Source organism: Phaethon lepturus, unplaced genomic scaffold (assembly GCF_000687285.1).
Source record: "Phaethon lepturus isolate BGI_N335 unplaced genomic scaffold, ASM68728v1 scaffold12451, whole genome shotgun sequence".
In the NCBI taxonomy this organism is placed as follows: Eukaryota; Metazoa; Chordata; class Aves; order Phaethontiformes; family Phaethontidae; genus Phaethon; species Phaethon lepturus.
This window is the reverse complement of record NW_010518509.1, coordinates 62,405-77,408: the sequence shown is the minus strand read 5'-3', so window position 1 is coordinate 77,408 and position 15,004 is coordinate 62,405. Positions and strand designations below refer to the sequence as shown.

At 39.4% G+C, this 15,004-nt stretch overlaps 1 protein-coding gene across 1 annotated transcript in view; it reads right to left on the bottom strand.

Moving 5' to 3' along the window:
- LOC104628241 (RNA-binding motif, single-stranded-interacting protein 3-like) overlaps positions 1-15,004 on the bottom strand; it is a gene marked incomplete at its 5' end in the record, with an annotated part of 84,057 nt that overhangs the window by 46,492 nt on the left and 22,561 nt on the right. The gene's annotated exons all lie outside the window — the stretch shown is intronic.

Below are 15,004 nucleotides of genomic sequence, written 5' to 3'. Positions count from 1 at the left end.
ATAAAGCAGTGTGGGGAACGACTGACAGAATAACAGTTATTGTACCAGTGTAGCTTCTAAGTTTCTACAGCCACTCAGCTGGAATTATACCATTGTATTAAAAGTGGTTTAGGGTATAAAAAACATTTGGTACAGAAGGGCTCTCTCCCTCCCCGTTGCCGTATCAGGAATCAGAGTAACAAACTTTGGGATAAGCATGTCTTTTGCTTGACTGAATTTAGAAATTTTTACTGTGTAGTTTTGCTTCAGTTCACACAAGGGCAAGCCTGAAAATGTTTCCTTGCTGACAACTGCCTCATTCAGCACCCTTGCAAGCAGCTCCCAACAAATCGCAGTCTTCAAAGGCACATTGTTTTTGTTTGTTCTCATTGTAACAGATGTTTTGTATCATGTACTTCAACGAACTAATTCATCTGCAGAGGACCGCCTACTCTGGCTGGTGTGCATCCAGCTGTGGAAATAGCTCAAGTGTCATCTGTGGCCACTTTCATTCCATTCTTCTGATCTCACAGGATCTCAGTGACCGCATCCAAGCCCATAAAAAATAAACAGACCTGAGAACATCCTTTTAAAAAATTTCCAGCGGAGGAGTAATGCTACTCCAGGCAGGAAGCCTTTCTGGAAAGAATGTAACTGATGCTGAAGGAAGATTCACTCAGCTCTGGAAGTCTCCTCTAAAACATGCTGCTTTTATCATAAGAACTACTCGGTCAATATTAACAGGCACTGAGGCAATGTCATGTGTGATTTTGATGGAGCTGAGAGCTTCTGACTAACTCAGTGCCATATCAATTAGTCCAAGCACCAGGCAATCAATCACCACTTCTTCCCTAAATGTACTGAGCTCCCATTAGGAGCTGCATATACTGTGAGGCCAGTTCATCTCAACATGCTGAGCACTTTTATATACTGTGGGTCTACTGTAATATATTTCTGAAGTAGAAACAAAATCAATCTGAATTGCTCTGGAGTGGAAGCATATCCCATTAATAGCTGTGCACCAAGATTAAAATGTATTAGTGGATAAAAAATAGTCTGCATCTATAAGAAGTCAATTACTGCTTTCTTGAAAGTGACCAAATAAAACATCCAATACTAATAAAGAATAGACTTTCTGAAAATGCCTTTAAAATCAGCTGGGATCACTTAATCACAAGTCAAAACATGCCTGGCATGGTACAACCTTTCCTTGATTAGCTTTCCTTAGAAGAAGGAGCAACAACTTGCCTTCTGAATTTGTTGAGAAGTCGACTGCAGTTTCCCACAGGAAATAAGTAGTTCCCGGTAAGATGCTGATCATACACTCCAATAGCAGATCCACTGGGTTTGCTAATTACTTTCAAACCACTTAGTCAAGTTGCCCATTAAGAGGAAATGATTCAATTGCAGATCCACTGAACTGAGAAACTAGGTGACCAAAACTCCTTGTGGAGCTTGAATTATCCACCTGTGGAAGAGGGCTCACAATACGTCAAAACCAAGTAGTTAATTTCGGTTTTGAGAAGCAACTATAACTGTATTTAATTAGTCAGCTTGACAGGATTTTTAATATTGTACAACACCAATTATTGGAATATTTCAGAAACATTTCAGAAGTCTTTGAGAACCTTCAGGAAAATTAGAGCCTTATATCAATCATCAGAACTGATTCATCACTTTTAAGAAGTTGCATTCTATGTCCCTTAACTCTGCAGAGAAAATTTTAAAACTTGCTGGCAACTGTCCTATATTTTAGAGATGATGATTCATCTTTTCACTCCTGATGAGGCATAATTGCTATAAACTTGCTATTTGGGTATACCTACGGGTCAGCTGCTTCAAGGTCTAAGCAAATGACTGCAGAAGGCTTGAACAGCTCACTACAGCTCACATTTACTGTAGCTCCTAAGTCGGAGGTTGGCAAAATGGACTCACTCACAGCGAAGCTAAACAATTTCACATTAGTGTGTACTACCTTCACAGCAATTAATTAACTGATGTTATTTAGGGTAAAAATGGGTGCCTGTCAGAAGACTTGGGATTTTTAAGTCTTTGTCTGCCACACACTCTAACCTTCTGATGATTCTGCTGTTACTTGGCTTGGGCTCCTACTTTGGAGCATGTCATGATGATAGATAGCATTCTTTGAAATAGAGAAAATACTTCTCAGAGGGAAACCACCACATTTGAGCACAACTATTGTCCTTTAGAACACATAACATACAAAAGCAATGCCTGTGACGTGCTGAGGACTTATATTGGATATTGGAATTATTAACTTCAAAGAGTTCCATCACTTGTATTTATCCACAAGAATTTTACCAGCACAAAAGAGTTAACACAGCCTTTTCTTCTGTGAGAAGAATAACAAATATGACATAATACTCAGTTGCACATTGTCCCAGCTTGGCCAAAAAGATGAAAGGAAAGAGCAAGGCACAGTCTCATACTTTACTTGACACAACAGCACTCACGGCATGCTCCTACTTACTCCTTTACTTGTCTGTTGAACAAAATGATGAAAAGAGGCTCAGAGAGGATTTGAATACGTTGGCATATTGGGGAGGCAAGCAGATATCATCACAAATAGATAATGGCTAACGACTATAGCCCACAGTCTCAAAGCCATGAGCTGTACCACTGATTTTTAAGTGGGAGGCAGATTTGAGTGGCATGTAAAACTCCAAGAAGAATGACAAATGAACACAGCTGAACATCTAGTCCCCATGTGAGGAAGTTCTCTTAGATTATGGTACCAGAAACTCCTCAAGTTCTACTGCAAAATCTTTACAATGAGCTCAGCTGGCTTATAGCAAAAACACTTCTAATATTTTTTTTCTGAATGGATGGCGGTTACATACATCAATCTATTTATATTATCTCTGTGGAAACATCGGTGGTTACTATCCACTGAAGTACAAAGACTAGAACCTCAAAGATGTGCACATCACCTACGCTGAATGGTCTGGCTTTACTACCTTTGAAAGTAGAGGCAAAACAAAGGAAAGGGCAAAACTAGTATGGAGGGTCTGGGAGCTACTCCAGGAAAGTCACACCTGCCTGTAACATGAACAGTGGCATCGACTGAAGGTAAGTTTTCTGCTGTGAGTCCAAACCTGAGCACTGAGCCCAAACTCCCCCTTGGCAGCAGCAACAACACCAAGACTACCTTTTCAAGACCATTTCTCCCTCATCATGCTGCCCAAAGCAACTGCCCAAAATTGTCTCTATAGTCACCTCCATTAAAATAAACATGTTGAACACGTTTGAAGATTTAGGCTGAAGTGCTATAAAATCAGGTTATCAACCGAAGGTCTTTCCCTTCAAATTCTTGTTTTTCCTATGCTGTTCCTGGGGGAAGACGTGGCCTGTCGCAGCTTCAGCTGTCATGATGAGTGGCTTTGCTTGCTGAATTTGGAGCAGGTATTAGTAAGGGAGCTAATACAGCTTTCCTACTTCCACAGACATGAATCAGGGAGAAACTGCGCTGCATCTGCCTGTCTATCAGAAACACTCAAACTGCTCCTGACAAATGTCCACCCCCTCCTCTCCCTGATGTAAGACCTCTGACAAGCACCATGAAATGCTCATTGCACCAAACACTTCATATTCATTTAAAAGAAGTACACCTAGAGCAATCCCCTCCTTTCCACAGAAATGACATGGCCTGCCAGGAGGAAGAGATGTCAGTGATGGAGTGCATACAACCACGCTTTTCCCAAAAGATTGCTGGTGCTCCTGGCCCACTGGAAATCAGGGTTAACCAGGAGCAGTTGTGGCAGTGTGGATGGACCAGCTTTAGAATGGCAGGTCTCTCCCACTACCTGCCAACGGAAAATATGCTCTAGCCTCAACCCTGTCAGATGTGGGACATCTGCAAACGTGACGCCCACCCTCTTGGCGAGAGGCAGGCGATAGACTAGTAATTTCCAAAGCTGCAAGCAGGAGTTTTTTATTGATCGCGCTAAAGAGGAAGGCTATCAAGCTGGGAGCTGACACAGACTCACATCCTGTGTGGATTGGGCAAAGGGGGGGGGTGCATAATGATTTACAGATTGCTGTACTGGAAAAGTACAAAAACTGTTTGAAAGTAGGCTGTTTGCTGTGTGAATCATATGCAACCCTCTTGTCCCACCATGGAGATCAGTAGCAGGGTGTCAATCCTGTGACCCTCAGCTTGGAGCTGAAGAAATCATCCAAGTTACCCGGGACCAAGCCCTGGATGAGGACTCTGCACATGTTTTTTCTCTGTGAGTTATACAGCTTTTTAGGAAGCAGAAGTAAAATCTGTTAATGAGGAATCCAATTGTCTTCCTACTTTGGGATGGGTGTGTGGTTTGTGGCACGAAGAGAAAAGGTAACTTCCACTAGATTGCTCACTCTGAAAAGCACAGTGATAAAGGGCTATACCTGGGATTTGTGATGGATGTTAGAGACAGAGGCTCTCCTGGGCCACAAGGCCTTCAGTGACATTACAAAACCTCCCAGGTAACTTATTTAAAAAGCATGGAGTGGGAAGATTGTTCAGCAGCCATCCTTTAACTACATAAGCTCAAGGCTGTAGTCAGTAATAACAAATTGCATTTAAACCATCGTTAGAAGCAGTGAAATTTCAATCCCTAATTTCCACCTTCCTTTTAACAATAGGCCATTTGATAAGAAAGCCTACCCTACTGGAAGTGCATGTCTCTTTGGCAGGTAGTCCAAAAAATAACCATTCAGTGGTTTCACTACATAACAGCTTGACACTCCTTCAAAATTCTTCAGACTCTGTTGATCTGTCACTGTGTTACACAACTCATTCTTCATCAGTTCACTATGAAACAGTCAAAGAATGATTAGTGTTTATACTATTATATTTCACTATTTGTTTTTTCAATCATGTAAGAAAGAGGTTGAAAGCATGCTCTCGACAATGTTGCAGATACCAGTGATTCATAACAAGAAGCTTTTTGGCACACTGTTGAATGCATGGGCAGAATGGATTTATTCCTCATTTACACCAGTTTGAGAGGAAAACAAGGCCACGAGGTTGCAACCTGAATAGTATAATTAAGCAATCAATCCACTTAACTTCAGTGGGACTGAAATCAGTTTAGGAAAGATACACATGATTTGATCTAGATTTGCCTCTGTACTGCAAAGCTTAGGTCAATATTACATCCTTTATAAAGACATTTGAACCGAAAAGAAAGTATTTTATCTAATAGAGTAAAAAATGAATGGAAAATACTGTTAGAACTGACTACATTCAATAATAAGCTATTACTTATGATATCTTGGACATTTCTAACTTCCAGGATGTCAAATCGGAGTGTAAATTTATACATCGATATAAAAAAACTGTTAGCACTGTCTCTGCAAAAATAATTTAAAAATAATTATGTTATTAAGATGTCTCACCAGTTACAGTTGAGGAGGTGTTAATTAGTCAGCCACTTATCAGACACCTCAATAAATATATTAGGAATGAACACAGAAGGGAAAAAAAGGAAGACAAAAAAAGCTACATGTAAAGGCCAGAAGTAAGATTTGCTAAAAATCTATCTGTGACTTTGCAAATGATATCTAAACACGTAACAAAAAGTTTCTTACATAGATAAATGAAAACCAAAGACAGAACCCAGAGCTGGACTCCCCATGTAGTAAGGATGGGGTACACATTAAAGGTACTTCAGAAGTAGCCCCAACAGGATAAGGACACTGCCTCAGTTTCCCACATGAGCCATCAGACAGCAGAGGCAGCTTTCTGAGAATGAGAGTTTGGGCAGAGGAATGAATACAGTCAAAGGAGATGAAAAACCCAGAGAAGTCACTGAACTTGAGGTGCGGGTGCAAGTGAAATGAGGAACCAGGACTGGATCATCTCTACTGCAGAGCAATGGAAGAACTGGCACCCGTAAGCACAGGTCCAGTGGCCAGGACTAAAGGATATTAATGAAGACGGGACATAGATAAACCAAAGATAGAGGTAGCTAACTGCATTTTTCTTTTAAATAAAGTGACCTATTTTCTAGACAAAGGACATGCAGCAGATCTAGGATCTCTGAAGGTCGATAAAGTGTTTCTGACAGTGCTGCACCAAAAATTACTAAACTTTGGGGATGATAAAGAATTAACTAAAGAGGAAATGACAACAGGTTGTGCTAAAAGACAAGCTATACTGCTTCAGTGGGAGGGTCACTAAAATCTCCATTCGATCCATCCAGTATTTTTAATAATGTCCTTGAATAATAAGATTTGGGGAAATTATGAAGTTGTGAGGCACTGTCAGTAAAGTGGCAGATAGAACTACCATACAGGAAGGACTGGATTAAACAGAGCAAGGCGCAAATTCATGAAGACATTTAGGCTAACACAGGGTTTCCTTTATAACGGAGGAGCATTTCCTGGAAACCTGGAAGAAGGAAAAAACCTAGGTGTATCAGTGCATCACAGGATGACTGCATTACCAAGGTCATGTGCACAAAGGAAAAAAGATGTTATTTTACAACACAGCAAAGTACTCCCAGAGACGAGAAGGAAGTATTAATGCTGTTGTACAAAAGGTTGGAATACTGTGAGCATCGGCTGTCCCAGCAAAATGAATTTGAAGTGGAACAGATCCAAGGAAGGGTCATTCTCATAGCCAGAGGTACAAAATCCCTAAGTTACTGCAAATGCATAGTGATTTTCTAGTTAGCCTAGAAAATGAAGATGCAGGCAAGTTTTTTGTCTATAGATTAATGTGGTGAACATCCAGAAAGGAGAAGAGTTATTGAAGGTAGGAGAGAATGTTTGACCAAGAACAGATGGATGTAAAATGAACAGGAGTGTTTTAGGTTGGAAATTAAAAATGCAGTCCTAAGCCTCAAAGCAAAGGTGTTCTGAAACACGCCTTCCGACAGGATTAGCAAGAGGCAAAAAATCAAACTATTTAATCAGGTTTTGGAAGGGATTATATAGCATGGTTCCTGGATACAGCCGGAATCCTGAGCCTTATAAACTGGTCACTAAGTCCTTAGAGTACATTATTATGAGTTTTACAAAACTCCTGCACTAAATAAATCATGATGTAATCATAAGTAATATATAGATTAGCTAGTTTCCCCTGCTTATGTAAATTGGTCCTTGAATATACTTGCATAACGTAATGGTAATATATGGAAGTGCTTTTCTTCTAAGGATTAGGAAGGTGCCAGAGTGTCCTTCATCAACTTATTGCTGCAAGCGTGATTCTCTACTCATTCTCACTGTTTCACACCTATGCAATTCAATTTTCTTAAGCAAAGTCAACTCTTGATTTATACTGGTAAAAATCAGATCCAATATTTCCCTTTGTAGCTAGGACACGCTTATTTTAATATTTAACAGAAAAACCCTAAATGTTAACAGTATCATTGTGAGTCTGTGTTTAGAGGCATCAGTCAAGATAGGCCCTTGTTCTACTAGACTTCACAAACATCTAGTAAAAGCTATTTAGGAGCATGACAGTTTTATAATCTAAATAGTTGGGATTAAAAAAAAAAGACAAATGAGAAACTGAGGCTGAGAAAAAAGATGTTTTCTCCAAGGTCACACAACAGAGTGTCAGAAGAAAAAGTATCTGTCACTAAGTGCTCTAAGCCTATGTGCATCCTCTAAAACTAGTGCAAGGAAAGGCAGGCTTGGGTCAAAAAGCGGCTTGAGCAAGGATGAATATAGCCATACATTACATTTATAGATGAGCAAGTATGCATGATTTCCATTTGGAATTTGCTTCCAATAACAGTTGAATCCTCTGGGACAAAATTCCATATGAATACTGTATTTTAAAAAACAGTAATGCAATAATTAACTTTGCAGTTTACACCTTGATTCTTACATACCCCCTTCCTCCTCTGTTGCATGTAAAAGAACATTTTGTCAACAGCCTAAAGCTTGACTTGATCTTTCACTAGCAGGAATTCTCATTTACAATTTTGACAGATTGTGCCAGTCTTTATAATTCTTATTTTGGAGTCATCATAGTTACAGTGCTGCCCCAGCATTACTCTAGCTGTATAACATAGCTGTTCCTCTATGCTGCTCATCTGGATTCACAGGGCTGTTCCTTTCTCCAAAGCTGGCCAGTGCCTCATCTGTAATGGAAATACAGATTTTCTACAGTGCAGGGATGGGAAGCTAAAAGGAGATCCAGGTCGCTTTCTGCTGGAGAGTTGTCCTGCAGCAACATCCTCTATCCTTAACTGCACTATGGAAACGAGAACCAGATCTCCATCATGGGAAAGGGACCCACCACTGAGTGCAGCAGGCACCCACAGTAGACCATTCCCAGCCTTGTCACCAACTAGTGTGAAACCTCTGTGCTCCCAGAGCACAGAGCTTATTTAAAGCATTTTGCTGCTTGTGGCAGATGAAAATTTTTGCCTTTCCTTTCCACCCTCACAGAACTTGCACATTCGGCAATTGCACTCCACGACCATCTGTGTTGCAAGTGGGCTTCTGTCCCGTTTAGTACATGCATATTAGCTGATTTGCTTAAGCCAGCACAGCAGAGCTCTGACTGCAGAGGCTGGATAATATTAGCATCAACTGCAAGACAATGGACATTACCAGGCAAAAAATATGAGATGGTCCATGATGGAGGATAAATCTGAGAGGACTGCAATATACATGTATAACATGCCTCTCTAGTTCACAGCACACATATGCATGTGTAACCATAATGCAATACACATGGCAAAATATTTGATGGTGAGCTAAACTGAGAAATCATCAGACAAATTTATATCACATGCTTACCTAATTCACCACTCTGCTGAGCCCGTTACTTTCTGCACACTCATTAATCTAACTCTTGGCTTATAATTAATACCATGTGCTTACACAGTCCATTGCTCTCTCCTGATCCTATCATATTCTGCCTAGTTATTCATCTACCACCTGGACAATAACTAACTTGACCAGTGCTAGACAAATGAGGAAATTTTGCTCAAAATGGCAAACACAGTACATGAACCTTACAGTTTGTGTTCAGGTTTTTGACTTGGTGTAAATTTGAAACTTGATGTAAATGCAAATCTACATGCAACCAGAGACATTACACATATTACATGAAATAAATAAAATATTAGTGATTTTCAGTCTTAGTTGATGTACATGAAGCTGGAAAAGTTAAAACAGACTGCAGGCTTTGTATAAAATTAGAGATTGATCTATGTTAAAATGCACTACATTCTTCCACAGAAGACACTCTAACGTCTATTGATTAATAACTATCTTTTAAAAAAATAGGCCCCTTTGATAAAAATTACTGCTTTTAAACAGCTGTTGTGTGAAGATTTTTCTTGACAATGAAGGTTGACAATTAAGGTTGCATCTTTTCTGTTAAGAAGAAATCAATATTCCATAACCTCAACCAGAATTTCCTGTCTTCAAAATCTCTGGAGTACCTTTCAAATTTAGTGTCAGCTGCCTTGTTTTCCAAATATCTTTTCCATTTCTGTTTATAGATTTGCATGAAATATATATATATTTTTTTTTTCCACTGATGTACATGTCTTTAAAAAAATCTTAGACCTATGGTTTACCCATTTAGTACTCACGATATCTGTAGAATATTTGAAAGAAGAGAAAATTTTACTAGAACTTTTAAGCCTTTTTAGGATAGAACAGCAAAGCACAGGTTCCTCAGATGCAAGGGCTTGACTACTGGAAATGCTCGTGGTTCTCCTGTCCATGTTTTCTAAGTGAATCCGTATGTCGTGTGTCTTGCTGCTATCACAAAAAATGTCCAGTTTCACTAGGGGGCTCTAGCAGAGTGTCAAAAGGGGTTGGAAATCTAACTTGGATATATCTTTTTCTGCCATTCATATTACTTTGTATTAATTTCTACAACAGCAGAACAAATGATTGCAGCAATACTTTGATGTGATTCCAGAAGAGCTGTATAACCAACTGTACAAACCCCTATACTTGAGCACAAGATGTAACTTGGGTGAATTGTTTACACCTATTTCTTTTTAGAGGTGTGAGTTGGTTGAGCTTGGGCACTGCTTTTCTGTCCTGGGTACCTGGTACTAAAGAGGGTCAGTAAGAACACGCTCTGCTGAGTCTGAAATTACACATTTAGTAGCACTGAGACAGCACCTACATATACGGCGGGAGCTGGGTGAGAGGCAGGCAGAAATGACCTCATGCAAGCCTGCCTGTCTCAAAGGAACATTGCCAATTACTGTCTTGATTATCAGAGTTATAGAAATGGCACTACTTGATTTTCTGCCTCGGGAAACACTGGAATTAAAATTGTTCAGCAGAACTTTGGCATTGGTATTTGGTTAGTTATTTCAACCTCTAAACTCTTTAGCCTTAAAAGTTCAAGTAAGTTCATGTTCAAAGGATCTCTTAAAAATACACAGCTAAAAGTTAAAAGACTAGCTGCAGATTCCAATTTCTAAGGATTATTTCCTGTTTACTTTTCATACCAGCTAGCCGAACTCTCACATTTCATCTTGGAGGCAGGACTCAACTGTCTGCAGAGGACATACTTTGTTCCCTTACACTCAAACAGGCAAATGCAAGATGGACTCCCAGCTCTATTTACTAAAAAGGTAAAGCAACAACCCGGAGGTAGAGAAAGCCGTCTCAGGAGAGGGACACTGAATGGAGCACAAGGAACGTCTTTGTTCAAGAGCGAAGGAATCAAAACATTGAAACTGCTCTGGTATTTTGGGTATTATCCAAAACAACAGAGTTGCTAGTGAGAAAATGAAAACTGATATATTTCAGTTGGACAGTTCGTACTTTTTATGCTACAGTCGAGCACAACAATCAAAAGGCAAGAATCTGGAGTCCTTACTCAGCCTCATTTCTCACCAAAATAGGGGTTTTACACTGCTTATGAAATAAGAAACGTTTTTGTTGTTGCTTTTAAAGACAGATACATTATATTCAGCCATGGGCCAGAGGAAGGAAGACAGAAAAAAAACAGTAAGGGCATTTGTTAAGACATTGACCTTTCTAAAAGGGCTGTAAGGGCTTGAGAAATGTCCAGAAGAGAAGTTCTCCCAAACGCACTTTATCATTATCAATAGCAGGTTTTTCCATATGCTGCTCTGCTTGCACCCTTCATGCTGCCGCTGGCATATTCCTTCTGCAGCTAGTCTGCAGAAACTATTCCAGACTGACAAGAACATCTATCTGTGCATACACAGTGATTACTTATAGTCACACAGTTTTACTTGCTAAAAGCGGATAAGTGTAAAACCAGTGTGTACATACAGTATTAGGGTAGAGCATTTCTGTTGGTTCACTAAAAAAGTTTGCCTTTAGAGAGGAAGCGTACGTGTATTATTTGTAGTAAAGATGTGAATCAAAAAAGTTTTACACAAAAGTCATCGTTAATAAAAATTAAGTTATCTATATGTGAATTGACTTTAAACAACATGTTTTTCGAAGTTTTCCCTGAACTGTCAGACAGCCTTCGGGGACTACAGGAAAAACACACTAATATGGTAAATGTTATAAATCCCCAGAATAACTCTTATCCCATTTAAGTTTTGATTCTGTCATGTCTATCCATCTATCCTTATCCTGAGGCAGTAACGAAACACAAGACTTGTTTCAAGTAGGGATGAGTGAGCACTGTACCTTGAAAGCTATAGTTAACTAAATGGAGCCCAGACTGCTATCAGTGCATTAAATGTTAGGCCAATATGAGTACAGTCCCACACTGCCATAGCTCTTCTGGAGTTTGTCTTCCATTACAGCTCATGATAGGGACCAGGGCATGTGGCAAAGCAACAAAACTTGCAAATTTAAGGCATTCTTACTCGAACATGTGCAGTCAATAAGGTCAAAAAGTGGTGAAGGCTCCATTTACAAAGGGTACATTTTTCAAAAGTGTCTGAGTCACACATGAGCCTCAAGGTAAATTTTTCATCCTGTTCACATGATACAGGAATCCCGTTTTCCAAAACCCTGAAGGTTGTGCAAGCACGGAGATGTGGGAGGTTTTCATATATGACCCTACTATGTCAGCAGAAGAATATTTTTAATACTATTTATTCTGAAATAGCAATGCTACCTCAACAATTTGATATTAATTTTCCACGGCTCTTAGTATAAGGCTAGCAAAAATCACTGCTAACAAAAGATAAAAACCCTTATAGAACTGTATTTGCAGTTGCTCTTTGGCATCAACCTACAATATCAAGGTTAAAAGTTACAGCGAAAATCATGAGTAAATCATGATATACCTGCAGAGTCCTTGACCGCCAATCTGATTTCTCCCATTAAGAAAAAAAATTGTGTTTTTTCTCATAGAATGTCATTTTGATTTTTATCTGTTTTTAAGGACATCACAAAAGTAAGAAAACAAACAAGTTTGGGGAATGGAAAGCAATATATGCAAATATTTTCCAGTTAATATATATGCTATTGCTGTTAAGGTCAGAGGTTTATCTGGTTGTAGTTAAAAAGCTATGGAAGGAATTGGAGATACAATCTTTTACTACAGTGGGGTTTTTTTAATTCACCAAGTAAACAAATACAGAATGCACACGTGCACACATCAGGAAAATGTGGCTGAAATTGATATATGAAAGGAAATAAAGGAGCAAGGTCTCCAGCAGGCCAACCTACTGCAGGGGATATCACTGAAGAAAGAGCATGGTATTTAAATGAGTGGGGAGGCAGGTGGCAAAGGAGATGAGACGGGCAGGCAGGCACAGGGTGGCACAGCTCTTCCCTCCTGTCGGTAAGCTTGCCAGCCTGGGAGAAAACTGTCCTGTCTGTGTGCAGTATGCTGAATGAAAAAACTCCTTTGTCTCCTCTACAGCACGGTCCTGCCTATTCTTCTGTCATGAGGGACACTACACGGTGTTAAATTATACATAAATATCAAGTAGGACTTTCTGTTGGAAATGAAAAGCCAATCATCCAGTAACCTGATTTAGTGGATACTTAAAATCAAAACAAAGAACTAACCACCAGCATTTGAGCGATTCAAACTGTGCTTTCTGTAAGAGTTCACCTATACTCACAAAGAATAACTGAGGCTTAACAAAATGTTCTCCTTCCTGGGGCAAGGGGAATGTAGTATTTATCCGCACTGGTCTCCAGTGGGACATCACGCACCACAATCAATCATCTCATAAAATATTATGAGGTAAAGTGCTGGCAATTTACATAAAAACATGGCAAACTGAGTTACAAGAAGAAACGAAAAGCTAACTAAATTAGAAAGTTCCCAGTTTCATCAGCTCACAGGGTTACCAAAACTCACTTCTTAAATGCTGCCAATTTTCATAATCTTTTCTTCATTTTTTTTTAAGCTATTGAGGTGCCTAGAATAGTCTATAGTTAGGCATGAAACTACAACAAACTTACAATGGACAGAGACTCTTTATTTTCTTTCAAAACAGGCCATTAATTCTGATGCCTCTTGAGTCCTCTGTGTAGTAATTCTCTGACAACTTCTCAGACATTTCTAATAAAGAATTCATCTCTGAATGAAACCTGGGGAATGGTAGTTCTGCCTTTTTGCTTTTATACTTTTTCAGTACTAAATGTTTCATGTCCATTTATTTAAGAACGTAATCTTGGGAAACGCATAGAAAAAAATCTTTCAGTGAAGAGAGTGGAATTGCTGCAGACAACACATGGAGGTAACCTACAATGGCAGTGACACTGGAACTGAAATGTTACACCACTTATCCACTGTCCCTCTGCTTTTCCTCCTAAAAGCACACATCCTTTCATTGACACAACTCTCTGGCTGGCAACAAACATAAATTTAACTCAGCATATTGAAGGTGCCACTCACTATTAAAGCTACTTTCCTCTTCACAGCCCTTTACCAAGGTGCAAATATGTCGAATTACCACACCAAAAGTACTCAGCGCTTCTAGTACTGCAGAAAAATGCTTTGCTAAACATTGTCAAATAAAACTCAAACATATATATACACAAAAAATGGGATTGGTAAAGTGCGTAGGTTCTCCTTTTAGAAAGGGAGTCATTCTGCAAGGATCAGAGATCCTTTGGCTTCCACAAGTCTGATAACTCATCATATAGACACATCTAAGATTTCTTTTGGTCTGCAATTAAATCCAAATATTAGAATACAGGCCTGATTTTAACTGTGAGCTTGTTCGATACAGCTCGTCTCCCTACAAGGAATTTAGCAGTAGCTTTACTCCACTGAGATGGAAACTTCCACCAGGGTCTGGACTGGGTGGGAAGTGGGAGTGGGAGTTCCCACCAGTGGTGGGAACTGGGCCTCCAGAAGACAGTAAGTGCCACACTATGGTCATTGCCTGGTGAGAAAAAACTGAAGAACTTGTTTCCAAAGAGTTGAGGGATGTGGAAGGGGGCTTCAAACTGGGATGAGAGTCCTGTGCTACTAAATGGGTATGTAGTGTAATTACATTCACATTGTTGTATAGCTAACTCCCACCAGAGGTTACTCTCTTACGAAGTCAAAATATTTGAACATAAATGTGAATAACAAACAGTCCTAAACTATACATCTTCATTTTAATTTTACTCTCCTCGTATAAATCAATATATTGATGCTTATGTCAAGCACACATTTGAATTTTGATTAATGACACCGTTAAGAGGTTCCCTACCTGAGAAATTGATCAAAGGTAGGAAACGAAACTAAGCCAACCTGTACGTGGTGGGATTCAGTATGTTGTTTCCTTCTGGTATATCGCTAATATTTAGGCAAAGTGCATCAAAACTCTTCTGTGAAGTAAACAAAAAATCAGCTGCACTGCTTCTAATGAATGTTGGTAGAAGTATAATGCAGCTATAAATAGTAGTTATAAATTGATGAAAGATGACAATTTACTCGGGGGGGGGGCGGTGGCGGAAAGGTAGACTGGTCAAATCGTAAAGCAGATTCAGATTTGGCAGAGACTCTGTAAGGCAGCTGTGCTTTACCCTTTCCCAGTACTTGAAATGCATTATTGAGGCACTGAGGATCCTTTAAAGTATATACAACTACAAAGGACTTTCTTGATGGATAAGCATATAAGGGAGGGGTAACATGTGTTGG